At 41.3% G+C, this 17,258-nt stretch overlaps 1 protein-coding gene across 6 annotated transcripts in view; it reads right to left on the bottom strand.

The window, feature by feature from the left end:
* The window catches only part of Dock4 (dedicator of cytokinesis 4), a 389,723-nt gene that overhangs the window by 231,940 nt on the left and 140,525 nt on the right, over positions 1–17,258 (bottom strand). The gene's annotated exons all lie outside the window — the stretch shown is intronic.

Genomic DNA, 17,258 nt, shown 5'->3' with positions numbered 1-17,258 from the left:
ATAACCCCTTTTGGAGCTTCCCTAGTGATGGCTCCCACCTCAGCCAGATTCCTTCCCACTTCAGCCTACGGCACGATCTGTCTCAAATTGAGCCAACTGTAAATCCCTAAAATAAACCTGTCAGTAATTTCTCATGATTGGTAAGGGAAAGTCCTTGGCCTCTGTGGCTTGGCCCAGCTGCCTGCCTCATCTCTCAGCATCGTTTCCTTTCCCTAGGACACACTGGATCCTTGTAGTTCTCTTACTCATAAGGCTGGTTTTTAACCCCTGGTTGCCTTGTGCGTCCTATGGAGTGAATAGCCTTCAGGCCTATTCACTGCCTCATTTATTCTAGAGTCAATGAACAGAAATTATTACAACCCAAGATGCCTACTCTACCCACTTTTACACAATGAGTTATCTTCTCAACTCAAAAGCACAGTTAAGTGCATAGTTACCTAATTATATCACTTCTACATGTTAGAAATACTAGTTTCTTCGCCAATCTATAAGCCCTCAGAACTCCGTCTATTTTCCTGCACACTTAAGAGACAGGAAGAGCCCAAAGAACAAAGGCCTCGTAAGTGCTTGAATGCTCATTCCCTGGAACAGAGTTCAATGGACAACGGCTGCCCCCTAACGTGATCTAACCTACTCCTGTTTTGGTGAAGCCTGTGGGCCAGTCTGTTTAGGATTTTTTGAAACAGGTTCTAATTATGTAGCTCAGGCTACCCTTAACTCACAATCTTCTAGCCTTATCTTCTTTAATGTTGGAGTCAAGGCATGCAACCACCATTATGAGCTCAAGAATGCTTTTAATAGTTGTGAATGATTTTATAAAAATCAAAGTTAAGAGATTTACACTATGTGAAAATTATATTAAATTCAGATTTTACTGCCCATAATGATGTTTTTGGAGGAACTATTAATTTTAATTTGTTTTGCTTTTGAATATTTTCTTCCTATGGAAAATAGATTTGTTTTCCTCACATACTACCCTGATTATGGTTTTCAGTCCCTCTTCTCTTCCCAGTTCCTCCCCCATATCCACTCCCATATATACCCACCCCTTTTGGGTCTCACATTAGAAACCAAACAGGCTTCCAAGAGATAAAATAAGATAAGATAAAACAAAAACTAATACATTAGAATAGGGTAAAAGAAACAGAAGGAAAAATACCCAAGAAAAGGCACAAATAACAGAGAGACCCACTTATCTACACACTCCGGAACCACATAAAAACACTGAACTGGAAGTCATAATACATATGTAAAAGACATATATGTAGGGTAAAAGAGAGAGGAAAAATATATATAAATAAAAATTTAAAACACAATGAAATTAAGGAAGGAAGGAAGGAAGGAAGGAAGGAAGGAAGGAAGGGAGGGAGGGAGGGAGGGAGGGAGGGAGGGAGGGAAAGCCCTGCCACGAAACTCCAAAGATGCCACTGAATTCATTTTCTTTTGGCCATCAACGGCTGGGTTTATAAACTTGATGACACGACCACTCCATGGTACAGATTACTGCTGTAGAGATGAAGATATAAGAGAGAGAACGGCCAGAGGCATCTGGAAGAGGTCAAAGGTCAGAGAAAAGGAAAGAACTGAAGATGGCCAGCCGGCTGGACCTGGGTATGTGAACAGCAACAGAGAGCACACACAGCAGGAAGGAGGGGAGCATAGCAGGGATATGAGGAGAATGAGTAACATGAGCTGAAAAGTTTAGGGTAGGGGAGGAGGTGACAAGAACAGGGTGCTAGCATAGACTCTGAACTGTGTGACAGGTACTGGTGTTACTGAGGAAACCTTAGAGCCAGTATGAGCTTTGATATACTAATAGGCACCACAGACAGCAATTTGTCCCTTCTGCCACTGATAAGGAAAATGCCTCCTTTGGGTAGAGAGGAAGTAGTTTCAGGAATTTCCTAAGAAATGCTGGTCTTTATCTAATCACCAGAAATCCTCCTAGAGTCCAGGTTGATGACATATCTAGATATTTGGAATGCCTTTTGGAGTTTGGGGAATTAGAGTTTCCTTTGGATCTGACAAAGAACATACAGTCCGCCTTTAAGAGCTGTTTCCCCCTTAGACTCCCCTGTAGAAACCTAAATTTTCCTTTTGCAAATGGTTATCAATTGGAGATTGTTTCTGGGTTAGGAATGGAGGCATGTGTCCACGCTTCAGCAGTTGGAGCCTATCTAGTGCAGGTCGGTGCAGGCCCTGTGCATGCTGCCTCAGTCTCACTGAGTTCATCTGTGCAGCAGCAATCTTGCTGATTGGAGGGCCTTGCAGTTTTGTGTGTTTGTGTCCGGCATCCCTCTTACACCTTTTTTTATGACTCCTCTTTCTTGGGTTTCTCTGAGCCCCAAGGGGATTTTTTTCATTCATTTATATGCTGGCAGTGCCTGCAGGGTACTAGACTAGCTAAGCAGCTACACTGTGTGTTTCCCAAACCTTTGCTATGGATCCATTTATAGAAAGAACTTCCCAGCCTGCTCTGCAACTTAGTTCACCTGACTACTACTATCCTACCATTTAGCACTCCTCTATGAGATGCCACAGAACGTCAAATTAAGGAAAGTCAGGAGTGCTGAGTCTGCTGGACATGTAAATGCTGCTGTGATAACCTGCAGGTAGGCCAGCGGCAGTCACAATTGGCTTGGATGAACCCATTTACTATTTACTGGCACGTAAAAAATAATACTATAATTCAACATCAGAAATGGGAAAATTTATGCCACTGCTAAAGAATTCCAACAACTCAAACATCTCCCCAGAAAAGGAGAATTCATGTAAAGGCTCAGCGGCCCTTGCTTTTCTATAGCCTGATTCCAATTAAAGAAATCAATATATAATGTATACCAATTGCAGGTTACAAAAATGAAGTTGGCTCACTTGAATAGCTGTATGGTCAAAGAAGATGACAGAATGAATTTAAAGTGAGGAAAACATCTGCATGTTGAGAACTTCAGCTGAACCAAAGAGCTTCCAATCTAGGGTACTATGGACACATCGGGCTCATGAATGGCCAAAAAGGAAGAGGAGGAGAAAGAGGAAGGGGAGAAGGAGAAGGAAAAGGAGGAGAAGGACGAAGAGGAGGAGGAGGAGGACGTTTTCCTCTCCATTCTCTTCAAGTATCCATTTCTTACGTGCCTGAGTCCCAAGTACTGGTGCTAAGAAGAGAGTACATCAGTCTTTCTCTGAATTCGCCCAACAGCTACAGTGCTGACTGTGAACGGCAGGGCTGGAGGTGACTGCAGAGCAGCATGGAAGTGAGGGAAAAGGCATAGTGGGAGGGGGAATGACAGAGCACATCATTGATTAAGACTACGTCAGTCTTGAAGCTGAGACAACAGGGCTACAGGAGAGGCAGGAAAGAAGCAGGGAGGCATTTAGAAAGACACAAGGAACTAAGTACACAGGGCCAGGAAGTGCAAGAGCTCCAGTGGGAAGACAAGGCAGTGTAGCTAGTGAATTGACTTTCAAAACCATTAACTTGAAGAAGGCTTCTATAAACGGATGAGGTCAAAGTTCAAGTCTTTTGAGGACTGAGGGCCAAACAGGTAACTGCCAACAGCAGAGAGTCCCAATACCTTCCTAAACCTTTATGAGAATATTCCAATTCCAAGAGAAAAAGTACTTTACTCGCAGAGTAGAGGCCAGAGTTGGCATCAAAAATAGACATTTCCTAAGGTGTTATCGGACAATAACAATCCAACCAATTACTGTGGTGATAACCTCCAGCTCTGAGCTCAGATTACACGGCTCTGTCTGGGGAAAATGGAACAGTGGTTTTTCTAGCCAATGCTGGTTGGTCCCTAGCACCCTGAAGAACAATGACCACTCCGTTGTTAGTGTTTAAATCTGAAATGCCCTGCAGGGGCTCTTGTGGGTGCATGTTCCCTGATGTAGCTACTATGAGAGCCCATGAGCTTTTACCAGATGGATCTAAGTGATGGAAAGCTCGTCACAGGTGTTGGGCCTTTGAAAGTTATACCTGGGGCCCTGACTCCTGTAGAAGTCTTTACTTCCTGGTCAACCATTCTGTGAACAGCCTACAGATTACACCACATGACTGATTCTGCCTTCTTGGGTGGGCTGGTCTGTCTCTGTCACTATGACAAACTGAAACCCTCTTAAAAAAATGAGCCATAAAAAGAAGAGGAGAGGAGAGACCAACGCCCTTCTTTTGTGTGTGTCAGGATAGTCAAATAAATAAATAACCGAACTCTCATAGCAGGATATCAGAAGTGATGGCTGGCACAGGCTCTAACTGCCTCACCAGGCAATCTATTTCTCTCTCCAGTGGAAGACACACCATTGACAATGGATCCTATGACAGCTCAATTATGTTCACATGGCTGTAATTTATTTCAAGCTCTATTTGTCCCTATTCATTTCAACATAATAATGCTGAGGGTAGTATTCTCCTACTGACTCCCTGCAATGTACTTCAGACCTTAAGCAGGCCTGGTCCTCCAATCCTCAGTTGGAAACAAGTTTCTTACATATCCCTCTTCTGTCTCAGCACCAGGCTCCTTCCAACTGTCTTTGGGAATCATTCACTGAGTTAGCATCACAGAATTCTGAAAAGTGACTGCTCTGTCTTTGGCTATGTGTCTTGTCCCTGCTGTCTCCTGAATCCAAAGTGTAATGGTTGGTTTTTACTGTCAAATTACCTGGATTTGGAATCCTATAGGAACACATCTCTAGGTGTGTCTGTGACGGTGCTTCCCAAATGGTTTAACTGAGCAAGAAAGACCCACCCTTACTGTGGGAAGGAATCATGATCCCATGGGTTGGAGTCCTAGACTGAATCCAATGGGGAGAAGTGGAGAGGAAGGTAAGCACTAGCATTCATCTCTCAGCTACTTCAATCTCTAACCAGTGCATTTCCCAACAGAGTGCTCGACGTCTTTTTAAACCATGAGCCAAAATAAACTGTACTTAAAGTACTCATCAGATATCTCTCCCAGCAAGGAGAAAAGTAACTAATGCACCCAACACACCCGACAAGGTCAACACCGTCCACATGCATGCCAACAGCTTCGATGCCACTCTAGTCCATCTAATCCACTTGACCATAAGAGGAAGGAGCACTGGCCCCCAATAGCTGGGTACAGATAGAAGCTACTAGAGCTAAAAAAAAAAATCTTTAACTTTTCAAACTATATAACATAGAATCACTTCTTCTACATACAGGTCCTGGATAGGAGCTGCTTTGTAAAAATAAAAACTGTGAACAGTTTTGAGAGATTAAAAATAAGTGGAGAAAAATAACTCATAAAATGTCACTGAGCCCGGGACCAACAAACAACTGGTGTTTGCAACATTTTGCTAAGTCGAACTGGCACTGGATAAGAACTGCTATTAACCATTGAATTTCTGTGCTAATTTGAATGACAAACCTTGTCACCTGGGCTAGATAATCCAAAATGTCAGCCAGGAGTCCTCTTGCACTGATGGGAAAATGCATTAGTTCCAACAGATAGCTGTGTTAATGGAGCCACGACTGCACTCACTGGGTGGTTTGCTTGTGTTGACAGAGGCGATTTTAATGTGAACCAGTCTGATCTCACTTAATCCTTAGAACAGAAGAGTAAACTACTGATGCCTCCCAGAGAGAAAACATGGCTGAGAGGAAACAGTATCATGATGTATTGTCTTTAAACACTTGTGACAATTAAAGAGCAATAATATTTCAGGGAAGATTGGGATATCTAAGTCATTACAAATATAACTTTCTGGTTCAAAAGGACATAAATTCTCATATGCAAAGTAGTTAAGAGGCATTTCATCTGCAGAAAACTCCCTACTTGTGCTCAGAACTGGAGCGAAGCCTGGTGGCACATCCTATAATCCTAGCTACAAGAAGGCAGAGCAGGAGGACTGCAAGTTCAAAGCCTCTCTGGGATGGAGTGAGTTCCAGGCCAATCCAGGCCATAATGTAGGGAACAACAATCTTAAATTAACGATTTTTTTAAGGGCTAACGGTGAAAGTGAGTGACGAAGAGCTTGTGTAGCATGCAGAGGCCTTGAGTTCCATCCCCTGCCCAAACCAACAGTAACAACAAAGAGCATAATATAGAAAACTGTGCCGCTGCTATGCCCATCTGTGACACAAACGCTGGCATTGGCTGTACTACGGACGTGTTGTGGATACCACTTGTTATTGGTTGGCTAGAGTTTGGGAGAAGCACCCTCTGCATTTTCTACCCTTTCCAGCTGGGCAAATGAGCAAAGTCTAAATAGATTATTCCTTGAAACCTCAGCCAGACTGAGGAGGGAAGATATTCTACCCTCTAAGGCTTTGAGCTCTCAGACACAGGACAAACTAGACATACCCTAGCAGCACTGGCTAGGGATGAAAAGAGCTCTGAGGGGACAGTGAACCCTGACTCAACAGCTGCCCCAGCAAAGAGTCAGCTTCGTAAATTTCCACCTAATCAACACTTTAAAACTAGTTTGAATTCTGCTGTGTGCCATTTGTGAAGTATTAAACACACTGCATGGCAAGCACTCAGATGCATTGTGGGTAGGGGATGAACTCTAACTCCTTTTCCTTTTAAGGTGGTGGTTTTTTGTTGTTGTTTTTTAGGGTTTTTTTGTTTTGTTTTGTTTTAATTTGGGGCCAATGCAAGCTAGTGTAGTGTTCTACTACTGAGTTTCAGTCCCAGCCTTTCTAACGCCTTCTATGTCAGATGTCTCCCGTCTATACTCTCCCGCAGCTTGCATTTTCTTTGGTAAGTGCATGACCACCTACCTTTCTGCATTTCATCTTACCATTACTGAGAGGAAGAGGAATAGCAGGAACACTTTAATACCAGTAGGAGCAGGATGAAACCATGGCCATCACCAATCAATAACTAGGTTAAAGGATTGAGACCTCAGCAACCATGGAAAAGCAAACAGGAAGGACACTAGATCTGAGTGTGCCGAAGCAGGAGATGATCCCTCAGCAGTGATGGCGGCCTTCAGCACAGTCCGCTGCTGATTCAGCTGGGCCATTCTTCTCTTCATCAGCAGACTTCGTTTCTAGCATGCTAAGCCTCGGGGCGGGGCAGCACTTGTTCGTTTATCTAAGGTGAAAGACCACCGTGCTTTTGCTGTTCGTGAGGAAATGTAATTCTGCTGGCTGTCTTACTGCTTACAATGCTTTCTTTACCTCCTGTTCCTTCATCCCTTTCCTCCTCCTTCTCCCTTTACTTATCTTCCCACTCTTCCTAATGAAAATTTTTATGATATTGATACGGATAAGTCAAGTTATCCTATCAGTGTACGAGAAACGAAAGCAAACCCAGCCTGACTAATCTCTTTGGCTATGCCAGGCTCCCTGGCCTTCACGTGGCAGGAGCCGCTTCCCTCCAGCTCATACGTATCGCACGCCACTTCTGAACTGACTTCCTCTCAGAGAGAATTCGCTGTATGCATTTCATCACTTCCAACCTCTTCAAATTAATCTCATCGATGTCGGATGACTGATGGCTCCACACTAGAACATTCTTAAAATTATGAGATTAATGCCCAAGAAATACAGATTTATGAGAGAAATGCTGACAAACCAGAAATAAAGTCAGGTGAACATGTCATTAAAACATATTCTGACAAAATACCCAGAGATATGCACGGTGCATTACAAAGTCAAATTACCCAAATCAAAGATATTGCTTCCTGTGAGTTAAATTAAAAAGCACGTCTACCAAAAAAAGAAGCCAGTAGGTTTACAGGACGAGGCTGGCCATTATCTCCATAGGAACAAGCCTGGAGAACAGAAAAGTACAAATGCCCAAGCCCCTGAAGTCTGAGACACAAAATTCACCAGAATTTTTAACCTTCACAGAAGATTCCTAAGTAGGTCAGAGCAAAGCTCGGAACGATCTGACAGCAAGAGAATGTGATGTGTGACAGTGTGTACGTGAGCTCCGGAGGACAGAGTCAGTTGTTTCTTCTTGTGACCAAACATTTGCTGCATTGTAATTATGAAATGCTTAAGAAGAGGGTGTACAAAAATATCCATTCAGACGCACAACCTAAAAGAAGTGTTATGCCATCCTGGAGTGGAGAAGAGACCGCCATGGAGTTGGAAGGGGAGAGAATGGCTAGACACTCTAAGTAGAAAAAGGAATTATTTATGTAAATACGCTGATTAAGTTTAAAACAGCCAGTCTCTCCTAATCCCACCCTTGGCTTCCCCATCTGGGGCTACCTGCTTCCTTTTGCCTAGGGGTATTTTGGAGCCTTGCTATTCCCTGGGAAACACCGAAGAAGACTGGTATTTCTTGGAAATCCTCTCTTCACTACTCTGGGCTGCAGTCAGACTCTTGTGCATTATGTGGATTATATTTATCATATAAACCAGAAGGATGCTGCTGAGAGAGGGGGCTAAGTGTTATTTATTCACAGCCAAGCTACTAAGACTGCCCCATTCCCTGTTTTGCTGTACTATTTTCCCCAGTGCCTCCCCCAGCTAAAAGTGGGGAGAGAAAAGTGAAAGCAAATGTGTTACTTTTTATACACAGTTTCAAATGAACATTTAGAATGTTGATTGAATGATTTTCCCCAAATGCACCTACTTTCAATGAGGAAAAACTGTTCTAACAGTGAACAGGGTGTTGGTGGTGGGAGGGGGACAACAGGCAAAAGTCCTGGTGTTCTAGATGGAGGGGTGGAAGTTCTCCTTTCCATCCCCTACAAGTGGCCGTCACTGGGATCACTCTGGCATCAATCACTAGAATCATCTATTATTTTACAAGTAGCTCGAAGAAAACAACTCCATGGGACATTTTTTTTTTAAATTTCTTCTATTTTTATAATACATGTATTTGTAGAGAAATCATCATAAAGCAAATAACCCCAAAAGAAATAATAACAACATATACGCAGACAGATATAACAGAATGTGAAGTTGAGCCAAACGTCTTTATTCTAAACACATGCTGGAATGGTCCTTTCTGTTATTAGTGCTGCTTGAGACTCAAAGAAGAGAAAACAGGGTGAATCGTAAAATTTCAAATTGATACAAAGATTTTTTTTTAATAATTTAACCCCATCGCTGAAACCAACAAAAGAAGGAAAAGAAAGAAAAGAAAAGGAAAAAAGAAAAAGAAAACCAAACACCATTTTAGAGAGGGTAACGGTAAATGCCGTTAATCCTGGTGACGCACACTGCACTGTGTTAATGAATTCAGCAATGCCCTTCAACTGACTTCTTGTGCTCACCCACCCCTCCTTGGCTCATTCTGAAGTCCTTTCTGATGGTTTGCCACCTCCACTTAAACCTCAAAGCTTATCCTTCTCACTGTTCTCCTGCCCTATCTGTGAAACAGAACTGATCTTTCCTGATAGTCAGGGTACGGCTGCTTGTCCTGTTTTTGCCAGGAAGTTATGAAAACTGCTCTGCTAAAGAAAAGGATGAAGAGAGCATGCTAGGTTTCCAACTATTTCCAAGAAAAGGCCTAAGTAATACAATTCTTGGAAGTCTGAGCCATCACATCCCTTCTGAGGAATAATAATATACTTCATCCTTAAAGACAAAGAGACAGACAGACAGACACCAACCTAACAGATCTAGAAAGCTGATGGAAATATTATCCCTTCAGCCCTTCAACACTGAAGGCCTTTGTGTGAAATACCATGTGCAGTCTCGGATAACAAAGTCTTAAACAACAAGGCATTTGCTTATCAATGCCACAAGACAGGAGCTGTCTACTCCCAATCTCTGCTACTGCATTTCTAGGCTTCTTCTCAAATCTCTGTCACAATTTAAAGGGCTTAATATTTTCACTTGCATGCACATATTCATGACTGGGGAAAGAGTGAGAGAATAAAGAAAGAATAGAAAAAGATCAATAGTTTGACCCACTGAAATCATTTTGTAAGCATCAGCATTATAACAGTAGAATCAAACAATTATTGAATCTATTTTCTAAAATGACTAATAAAAATAATCTCAACTAGAAGCTGAAATTTGGTGAGAATATTGCTCATTTGGTAAAAGGACACAAAGACTCAAGTCTGAACCATCAAACCCATGTAAAAGGGGCAGGCAGAGTATCACTCAGTACTGCGGAGGCAGACAGGTAGATCCATGGAGGTGATTGGCTAGAAAGCCTAGCCTGCTGGTGCATTCCAGGTCAAGAGAGGTTCTGTCCCAAAGAAATAGATAACACATGAAGATGGACACTCAAGACTGTCCTCTGGCCTTTGCTGTTATGTCCACATAGGCACCACAGACACATCAACGCCACACACACACACACATACACATACACACACACACACACACACACATACACAGACACATACACACACACACCACACACACACATACACACACACATACACACACACATACACACACACACAAAGACACAGACACATACACACACATACCACACACCACACACACACACACATACACACATACACACACATACACAGACACAGACACATACACACACACCACACCACACACACACACACACCACACACACACACATACACAGACACATACACACACACCACACACACACACACAGACACATACACACACACCACACACACACACACACACACACACACACACACACACACACACACACACACACACCTATACTATATTTTAAGGGACCTAGACAAGGAAACAAACCTGTACATTGTCTTTAAAATGAACAGGTTGAGGAAAGGATTAAAATCCCAGCATGGCTTGGATCCAGCACCTGGACTCTGTTGAGCACACTATGATGAGGAAAGGGTAACGATTAAACCTGAAATTGTCTCATGTATACTGGGGAATAGAGAAAAGCTGACCTGGAATTTCCAGGGGGCACAGAGAACCTCTGAGACCCACTGGCAGAGTTTACCATGGTGTTTTACCTGATACAAGACAGCAAACTGAGTCAAGTTATTGGTGGCAACATACAGTGAACAGGGAAGAATATACATTTTTTGAGAAGAAAAGACAGATCAAAGCAAGATAACCATAACTGGACAAAGGCAGAGAGGGATAATTTCTATGACGCAGATATGCCCATGTGAAATTTGCTAAATCTTAGACGTACCAGTCTGGTTAAACATTTAGGACTCCCATGAGTAACTGCACTCAAAGCTTGCTGAGTTCTGAGTTCTCTCTCTCTCTCTCTCTCTCTCTCTCTCTCTCTCTCTCTCTCTCTCTCTCTTTCATTAAAAAAAGAGAGGGGTCCTGAAGGTCACAGGCAGCCTGCAAATTGAAGGTAAGGATTTGGAAACAAATTATCCCCAAAGAAATTGGAAAGAGTAGAAGTTAACTCAAGGGCAACTATGGAAAGTGGTCCACCCCGCACAAAAATGATGAACAGAAGATAACTGTGAAAATATACTAAAATACAACAAAAGTGGGGATCCACATTAGAAAGACGAATATGGAGCCATGAGTGAAAGAAATATTATCCTGGAAACAGAAGATGGCTTCCAGACTCTAGCAGATTTCCTTAAAGTGCACGGAACATCTGTAGTTTACTAGCCAACACTGAAATGAGGGAAATAGAATAAAACGACCAAAGGGAGAGAAGACTGTTAAAATCAGGAAGCACCAAAAGGAAAATGCATGTCATCCATGAGTGGATATCTGGAAAGAGCAGGTGAGAGGACACAAAAACTTAGCTGAGATGAAAGACAGCCTTACTGAGTGCTTCAAAAGGGACACATCCAAGTCATTACCAAATGTCAAGACGCTTGGTATTCTTGAACTAACATACAAAAGTGTCTGCTCGTGGGTATGAGTGCACATACATAGGCACAAGGCAGGGAATGAAGAGAATCAGTCACATTTCTAATGGTTATTTTCTAAATAAAGGAGGAATTGATGCTACAAATCAAAACAGCACACTGTGGGCAATAGAGAAAGCAGATACAATTAAAAAGAAATAAAGCCATGGTTTGATTAAGACATGAAGAATGGAAAGGTCTTTGTCCTTCCAGCATAAAAAAAACAAAGGCATCTGCTAGATGGAGAATGATTTACAGATGAGTTTAGGCTGACTAGAGAAAGCTAGACGATGATGTTCAACATCACAAGACAGTGGGCCCAGCCATGTCTGCAGAACAGGAAGCAAATGACCCACGAATACTAAATCGAGCTGCATAACTCTCTGAGTGCAAAAGCAAAAGGCAAGCATTTGTAAGTGTTTAACAATGCAGGGAAGGGAAGATTCCCCTGAGGGGGAAAAAAAAACAAACCTAAAAGAGCACTTGACATAAACTCTGGATAAACAAGAGATAAGTCAGAATAAAGAATAACCCCAACATTGAAAAACCAAGGCAAAAGATCCATGGTGAGCACAGGAACCAATAAATACAGAGCTAAGACTGAACAACTGAATGGCTATGACGGCATGCAAAGCATGATCTTTGGGGAATCTGGGGGTGAAAAAACCTGATACAAGTAAGCTACAAGGAGAGAGAACAAGTATGTGAGTCTTCTTGTCTCATTACCAGGAGATACTGTACTATACAGTATCAAATATATGCATTGAGTGTGCCTGAAAGTTTTACACTGAGATACATACATACACACACACACACACACACACATACATACATACATACATACATACATACATATATATATGTATACACACACATCATAAACATACAGTTGAATGTTGTTGAAAAATGTATGCATTATCACATAATTCTTGCCCAATCAAGAGCTAAAATGGAGCTGCCGTAATTTCAGAAAGATGCCTGTTGCCCTTTCTGATCAATCTTCCTCCCATCAGCCCGAGGCAGGTACATGGCTATCACCACGGACAAACGTGTCTGTTCTTGAACACCATGTGAGTGGATGGACTCTACGGTACGCACAGCCACCTTTTACTATCTGTAATAAAATTGTCCTGGGAAAATAAGATGTCACATCAGAGGATGCTCAAGTTTCCCATAAAAGAGGCACAATATTTACGCTTAACCTTTGCACAATCTTGTACACCTTTAAGCACCCCTGGATTGTTTAGAAGGCCTCCCACAATATAAGTGTCATGCGGTGATATGCTGCCTATACTATAACGGCAAGAACGCAAAGCCTCTACACGCTCTCTGCATAAGAAATCTCTTCGCTGGCATTTTCTGTGTTTGCTTGAATCCATAGGCATGGAAGATAAACGCACAAAAGTCCATTTGTCTCCCTTTAGTCAATCTAATGGTGTGAAATCTGTCGGTATAGTCATAGTCTCTTTCCTATTGTTAAATATAATTCCACTTTGCATACTTATATAAATTGCTCTTAAGCCCTTATTTATGGTTCAGTGTAAATCTGATGTAAACATTTTCTAAAACTTATTATTGATTGTGAATTCCACACCATGCTCCCCAATTCCATTCTACCTCCCTGTCCCTTCGAACCTATTCTCCACCTTTATAACCTCTCTCCACAAAAGAAAACAAATAAAAACACCAAAAAAACACCAACAAACCAACAAACAAAAAAACATCTTGCATGGGGGCTGCAGTGTATCACAGTATATCACACAGTATACCCTTTTGTCCACACATCTTTTTTAGTTGCAAATTGCAATGAAACGCTCATCTGTTTGAGGCCTCTGGCTTCTGCTGTACTATCAATACTGGATCCTCACTAGGAGTCCTCTTGGATATCCTCTGGTTGCCCTGGGTCATGGAGATCCTCCGGCTTAGGATCTGCAGGACCTTCCCCTTTATACCATCCAGCAGTTCATAGATGGGGTTGATGTTGGGGTCGGTGAACTCAGAGCGATGGATCTGGGCCTAGGTGTAAGCTGAGTTGGTCAGCCTGCCAGCCTTCCTGTGCTAGGACCACCAGGGCCAGCACTCCAGCTCTGAGATTCAGGTGTAAACCTGAAGAAAACATTTTTATAGTCATTTTATTTGGCTTTTAGAGACAGGTCTTGCTCTGTAGACCAGGCTGGCCTTAAACCCACAATCCTTCTGTCTTAGTCTCTGACGTGCTGGGCTTATATAGGCAAGCCACTCAACCTGCCATGACATTTAAACATCTTGCACAAATCTTGTGTGTACATACGACCTCTATTTTAGGTAAAGGTGAGCAAAACACTAGATCATCAGACAAGAAATGAGTCCACAGAGTACCGGATATTCCACATTGTCATGTGAGGCATGTATTTTTAGCATGTTTTATTTCAGACTTTACAATGTGCATCGTGGTAATATTACAGTGGCTCTAACCATCTCAGAACTCCTTAACTATTTCTTCTCAAGACACAATTTCGGGAACTAATGACCTCATGGGCCAGAGAGAAGGCATCCTAGTTAAGTGCTTGCTTAGAATGCATTAGGCCCTTGGTTCAATCTTCAGTGTAAGAAGTAAAGAAAAAGGAAAATAAGAAAAGAGAAGGAAACATGGGAAAATGGCTTGATAATGAGTCTTGTTCCAAAGTCTCTCTGCTTCCCGTTTATTAAGTCCAATGCCTCTAATGTTCTCAGGGCTTCCCATTATTTGTGCCTATTACCTTATCCACATACCTTCCTCCTGTGTTTAAAGGGTCTGACATTCTCCAAATAATAACATTTTATTAAAAGTAGGTAAGATTTGGAGATGATTTGTATCTTCTTTATATTTTCCGGTCTTCCTATAACTTAATAAAATAAACATATTTTACATTTTAGAAAAATTTATGATCCCATATATTGTTTGGTGGGGATAAGAAATGATGATAAATTATGCATTCATAAAAATTTGACGGTAATTTAAAGGGAATTTGAAAAATTAATTAGGCATATTGATAAGCCATTTCTATTTTGGGAACATTTGATTCCTCAAATACTCTGTAGGAAGGAACAGTGGAAGAGGCAGGGGGATGACAAACATTATTGTTCTCTTGCCACATAATTGCATCAGGAACAAAAGGTGATTTACCAAAGTAGATTTAAAGGAGGTAGGGGCAAGCTTGGGGTTGTCATGTTGTCATTGCTATGCCACCTGTATCTGAGGAGTTACAACTGTGATCAAGACAGGCTACCCTGTAGGTCAGTGGGTCTCAAGGGGTGTGACCCTTTCACAGGGGTCACCTAAGACCATTGGGAAACACAGATATTTACATTTCAATTCATAACAGAAGCAAAATTACAGTTATAAAGTAGCAACAAAAATAATTTTATGGTTGAGGTCATCACAGTATTAAAGGGTCACAGCATTAGGAAGGGTCACAGCCACTGCTCTAGGCTGACACATTCGAGAGCAACACCACCAGGTCAAGGCTCCCCTTAACCATCACACAGACATAATATGTACTCCAAATGCATTCCAAGCCTGAGTATGGGTGTTGTCCAGAAACCATATCCAACTCTCACTATCTCAGTGGAATGAGACTGACAGTGAAGGAAATTCAGTCATAATTCCTACAGATAAGGTTGAATTACTTACTTACTGTGCTCCTTAGAATACTGCATTTTTTAAAAGAGAATTTAACATCTGAGAAAGTCCCAAATGTAGGAATAGATGGTTATTCACCCATTTCTCCTCATTAAACAATTGTCTAGGGGTTGGGTATTTAGCTCAGTGGTAGAGCGCTTGCCTAGCAAGCGCAAGGCCCTGGGTTGGTCCTCAGCTCCAGGGGGGTTGGGGGGGAGACAAAATAACAATTGTCTACTTGAGCTCTTCTGGTTTTTATACATTGTACCTATTTTTAAAAAGACACTAGAGAAATGAATGCCAAAGAACTCTGACTTCTACAGGATTTCATAGCTCCCAAACCGATATCCCCTTTGTCCTGGGACTCCTTACCTAAGCTTAGACTGTATCCACATACACTTGTTTGGTCTCACTGCATTCTTAAAATGTTATAGTTATTGCTAATATTAATAAGAAGTTTTCTATAAATAAACGTAATTTCACCTTTTACTTTAAAAAAGCTACTTACTATAGGTCTTTATTTCACAAACTAAAAACATATTCAAGTTAAATTAGTTGCTAATCTATTTGATATACCATAGTCTCTAGGTCTACAGACAGAGCGCTGAGGTAGACTACTTGCCTGGTATGTGCAAAACCCTGAATGAGATTCCCCTGCACCAGACACACACATACACATGTGTACACACACACAAACACACACACACACACACACACACACACACACACACACACACACACACACACTCTCTCTCACTAGTTTTCAGGTATCCCAAATACTTAAACCAGTCCTCTGTAATCATACTTGACAGTGGTTAGCATTTGAGTGTGTGGTCCCTAAAAATTATAATGTAAATTCCATTCCAATTATGATATATTGTGGTTGTCACAATGATTTAATCTTGCATGTTTTCATTTTCAGAACAATAAAAACATAGTTTCAATACATGCTCCCCAAGTTTTAGGTAAATCAAATTGTTTGAACAAAATACTATAATGGCAATAATAGCAACAAAAGATGATTATTGCCAAACTCTCCAAAATGCGTCTCAAGTGACAGGCATTAAATTTTCAGTTTCACATTTACCAAGTTTTATGCACTAGTTATGATTGAGTGATCAAAATACTGTAAATTATATGCAACATAGTATCTGCATGTCTGTTTTCTTTTTCTTTTCTTTTTCTTTTTTTCCAGAGCTGGGGACCGAACCCAGGGCCTTGCGCTTTAGGCAAGCGCTCTACCACTGAGCTAAATCCCCAACCCCGTCTGTTTTCTTTAGAAAGCCAAATAATAATAATTAGCTTACCAAGTGTGGTGGCGCACACCTTTAATCCCAGCACTAGGGTGGCAAAGGCAAGCAAATCTCTGTGAATTTTGTTTTGTTACTTAAAATGGGCTTAGCATTGAAGAATGTGCCAATTAACATATGAGTCTATGATGGCCTCCTGTGTTTTCTCCATAGTATCTTTCCTTGAGGTCAGAAGAAAAATATGTCTGAAGTTTTAGGTCAGCTTGGTCTACAAAGCAAGTACCACGACAGCCAGGGCTACAAAGGGAAACCCTGTCTCAAAAAAACAAAACTAAACTAAACTAAACAAAAAGAATTAATTCAAAAAAAGGTGACTTTATTCCACATGGAGGGAATTTTTAAAAGATTATAGAATATTTTACCACATGATCAAGATGTATCAAGTAAAAGGAGGTCCTAAGAGAATGTAATAATACTTCCTTAAAATATTAACTTACTGTTACACTTCCACATTAAATACATCCACATACATACTACAGCACATCCATATGTCTGTAAAGAGACAAAAATCCATGCAGGGTCTATCCTTGTCATCTCTGGGCCACTATTTTTCTCTTTACATATTTTGTTTCCTATTAAAAATA

Source organism: Rattus norvegicus, chromosome 6, assembly GCF_036323735.1.
Source record: "Rattus norvegicus strain BN/NHsdMcwi chromosome 6, GRCr8, whole genome shotgun sequence".
Lineage (NCBI taxonomy): Eukaryota > Metazoa > Chordata > Mammalia > Rodentia > Muridae > Rattus > Rattus norvegicus.
Note: the sequence above shows the minus strand (reverse complement) of the source record. Positions and strands in the feature narration are given on the sequence as shown.